The sequence below is a fragment of the Elephas maximus genome, chromosome 6 (assembly GCF_024166365.1).
Source record: "Elephas maximus indicus isolate mEleMax1 chromosome 6, mEleMax1 primary haplotype, whole genome shotgun sequence".
NCBI classification, from domain to species: domain Eukaryota; kingdom Metazoa; phylum Chordata; class Mammalia; order Proboscidea; family Elephantidae; genus Elephas; species Elephas maximus.
The window spans coordinates 80,090,432-80,095,089 of record NC_064824.1 but is presented as its reverse complement, the minus strand read 5'-3'; positions in this window follow the sequence as shown (position 1 = coordinate 80,095,089).

Sequence of the window (4,658 nt, the reverse complement as noted above, 5' to 3'; positions counted from 1 at the left end):
CTTTTGTTGTAGCTCTTCCGGTTTTTTGCTTTCTTGATTATTTGCATAATTGCAGTACTCTGATTCACTTTGCCAATGGAGACTTGGCTCCTAGCCCTGTAAATTGCTCTTGTATGAATCTGGAAGTCTAGAAGTAAAGTATGTTGCTCCAATTAGCCAAAAATCCAACCTAACTCACTGTCAGACTAAAAGAGACCTTTCTAGAGAAAAATAAAATCAGTATGTATCACTTTAGTATCGGAGTCCTAAAGAAAAGCTTGCTTTGCTGCCCCCTTTCCAGGCTGGATAGAACCCAGGGCCTTAACATTCTTGTTCAAGGTCATTGCCTGTGTAGTCCTCTTGTGATAGTTGCAAAATAGAGTAGGGTGGGGAGGTGGTGAAAGATGAGGGGAGTAAAGCTATGTTACTGTTGCTCGATAGGCCCCTGTCCACCAACTGGAGGTCAGGAGGAGTGCAGAGAAGCAAAACTCACCTCTATCAGGGAAAGGAAGGAGGTGGTGGAGAAAAGTTCAGGCTAAGAGAGAAACAAAAGTGTGTATATTGGCTGAGGAACACACAGTCTGTTGTACCTTAGCAGTTACTCAATTTGTTTACGTGGTAACTCACTTATTTATGCTGCTGCTCTTTGTTCTTTAGTGAAGATAGAAGACTCAGCAGAGCGAATCTGTGTTTCTTATGAGCTCATCTGCTCCTGTGGTCTGCGCCACACCTGTCATTATAATTACGGCCCACTGCTTGGGATGCTGTAATCCTTTCTAGTGAAACCAATTGTGTGTTCACAAAGTTACTTAGCAAAGAGAGAATGCCTGAATTGATAGAATCAGGTTCATTAGTCCCTTTCATTGGTTATTCTGGCTGCAGTTAAGTGGCTGGGTTAGTTAAGCATCTATTAAGATGCAGGTGGTTAACATTCTGGGGTAATTTGGAAGCATCCCCACATTTTCAAGGGAACTGTGATGTTAATAAGCTGTAACTGGGACACCTCAGACAAACATAAATGAGTTAAGGCTTTCTGAAGACAACTAATACCAATAGACACAAGAATAGCTGAAGTAGCACCTTAGGTATTATACTGATGAGGAGAATCCCTGGAGAATCACTGCAAGTTTACCAACACCTAAGAGATAGTGAACCATTGCATGTTAGTGGTTTATTTGGGCCACATCTTTCTCATGAGATGGTTGTATGTATCGACATTAACACGTTCAGAGGGTAGCGAAAATCATTGCAGCTCACCCTTCAGCAAGAGCAGCTTGATGGTTCTCCAAATTCACTATCCTTTAGATGAAAAAATTTAACAGAACTTTTTTTGTTTCAATTATACTGAGACTTAGGGACATTCAGGCCTTGTGCTAAAGTAAGACAGGTCCTTTTTTTCTGAAGAGGCTTTGTTTCTCTCTGATATGATGTTCTTTTCTAGATACCTGATAAGAGAAGGAATTTGTGACTACCAGGTTTGTACGCAATTTGCAGTTATAACCTCTTTTTTTGCCAAAGGCTCAAATAGGCGGGGTGGGTTTTTTAATCCATGTACAGCAGATAAGACACCCCCCCCCACACACAAGGTTTTATTTCTAAAGTCTGAGCCCAAATATTACAGCCTTCAATTGGTCTATTGTATTTCTCTTAGACAAAGGATTTAGTCAACTGCTGTGGCATTTCAGCTTTTTAATCCTGCTGCAAATTACTGGATGTACCATGAGATTTTTCTCTGATGTAGCAAATAAAATTCAACTTGGGAGAACAGGAGAAACAATGTTGAAACAAATAAAAATGATCAAGGGCAAGGATAATGAATTCAGTTTATCAATAGGCCCATATTCATCTTATGAAAAATACTTTTGGATAGAATGAGTTTGTTTCACAAAATAACATTTTCATGAAAGAAAAACTGCTCTTTGATAAGGGAGAATTCCAGAATTTTACAATTAGCAATCAACATTGCCTCAAACCATGATTCTCAAAGTGTAGTCCCTGGACCAGCAGTAGGCGCATCACTTGGGAACTTGTTAGAAGGGTACATTCTCAGTCCCCACTCCAGACCTACTAAGTCAGAAACTCTGGCAATCTGTGTTTTAACAAGCACTTTAAGTGATTCTACTGTCTACTCAAATTGGAGAACCGCTCGCCTGGATGGATACAACAGCCTCCTATCAAACCTGCTTGCCTCCAGGTTTGCTTCCCACAAGTTATTCTCCACACTGTCTCCAGAATGCCCTTTAAAAATAGTGATCTGTTTATGCCACTCCTTGCTTAAAACTCTTTCATAATTCCCCATTGCTGTCGGGTCAGGATACTGATGGGATTCAAGGCTGTTCACCAACTGGTCCCTGAGTAGCTCTGCAGCTAATCAGAGCTAATCTCTCCCCACTTCTTTCTCTTCTTCTCCTGCCTAATCACTCCACCCTCCCTCCATCCCCCACCACAGCATGTGCACCTACACATGTGTGCACTCACATCCTGCACACCCACCAAGCTCCAGCTGTACTGGATCTTGCAGTTCTGCAGGTACATCCTTGTCTCTTTCTAATCTCTGGGCTCTGTACTTTGTTCCCTCCACTCAAAATGCCCCTTCCCTTAAAGATTAGTCCAAAGGACTGATGGACCACATCTACCATGGCCTCCACCAGACTGAGTCCAGTACAACTAGATGGTGCCCGGCCACCACTGACTGCTCCAACGGGGATCATAATAGAGGGTCCTGGACAGAGCTGGAGAAAAATGGAGAAAAAAACTCTTACTCAAAAAGAAAGGCCAGACTTGCTGGTCTGACAGAGACTGAAGAAACCCTGAGAGTATTGCCCCCAGACACCCTTCCTGCTCGGTAATGAAGTCACTCCTGAGGTTCATCCTTCAGCCAAAGATTGGACAGGCCCATAAAACAAAATGAGAATAAAGGGGTACACCAGCCCAGGGGCAAGGACTAGAAAGCAGGAAGGGATAGAAAAGCTGGTAATAGGGAACCTAAGATTGAGAAGGGAGAGTGTTGACATGTCGTGGGGTTGTTAACCAGTGTCATAAAACAATACATGTACTAACTGTTTAATAAGAAATTAGTTTGTTCTGTAAACCTTCATCTAAAGTACAATTAAAAAAAAAAAAAAAGCACCTTTCCTTCCCACCTAGTCCTTCTCACCTTTCTTTAATTAGGTAACGTGTCTCGTCCTTCCGGGACTCACTCATCTTCTCAGGAAACTTCCTCTGAATGCTCCACCCGGGCCTGGGCTAGGTTCTTCTTCTATGTATCCACAACACACTCTGTATACTTCATTGCACTCACCACGCAGAATTACAATTATTTACTTCTCTTTCTCCTTCCCCTCCTCCCACGAAACTATAAGCTTCTGGGATTCACTATCACTTAACAGTCTTGATACTCCAACATCTAATATTGGACTTGGTTCATAATAAGCATTTAATAAATCTGTGATGAATGAACGAGTGAATAAATCAGTGAGTCCCTCGGTACTACAGGTGAACTGACTTGGGTCCAGAGAGTGAAGTGGTCCGACAAATCTACTTAAAAAACCAAAACCAAACCCATTGCTGTTGAATCAATTCTAACTCACAGCAACCCTATAGGACACAGTAGAACTGTCCCATAGTGTTTCCAAGAAGCACCTGGTGTATTCAAACTGCCAACCTTTTGGTTAGCAACTGTAGCTCTTAACCACTACACCATCAGGGTATCACAAATCTACTCAGTGGGGATGAACAGTCTGATTCCCTTGCTCAGCCCAGCGCTCTTGCCATTAAAGCACACTGCTTTTCAGACACAACAGAAAACTTATCCCAACTACTTGTCGCGATTCTACTCTAGAGATCTAAAGACAGAACTGAGACAAGGGAGACCTTTGGGTTTAAATTCTGAAGGTTTACTAACCTAATTCGGACTTGTTATGACGTATTCTAGGAAAGGTGACAACTCAGGACGGAGTGAAAAATCATTTAGTTTATTACGTCCCTCATATTCTAGCATACATGGCCCATCTATTAGCTGCATGATACAGGCTTTCCCAAATCTTGGCTAGATGCCAAGTGCTGTATTGAAAGTTTTAATGAGGTGATTAAGGGGGTTCTGAAACGGAAAGGTCATCTCATATAGTGGATAAGAACGTGGGCTGTGGGGCTGATCTGATGGCCCAAATCTCACCCCCACCCATTCTAACTGTGACACGTAAGCTTTAGTTCTTTCATCTGGAAATACGGAAAACAGTGCTTCCTAGCTTACAGTGCTGGTGTGGGAGACTAGAGGAGGTAATCCAAAAGCGCCCAACACACTGACCTACAGAAAATGCTTGATAAACGTAAGCAAAAGTGAGTAACTTAGCAACTGATGTCAGCTGAGGTCAGGCATATAAAAAAAGTCAAAATGCAAACTAATTTCAATTTTAGACTAAGATTTAACTAAAGGGTGCTGTTTCTTAGGTATGTTATTTTGAAATTTTGTTTTATCTAGCAACAGAGATACCATGATAAAATTCAGATCCACAAAGTCCAACATTCACATAGTGGCACATTAAAGTAAGCCATTTGCTAAGGGCAAAATACTTATACGCTTTAAAAGGCCCTCCAGTTTTGCCCTTGGACTTGCACATTATCATCATCATGGACTTTTCCTGAGTGTGACTGCTGTGCACAGGCTGAAGAGTAAGAGA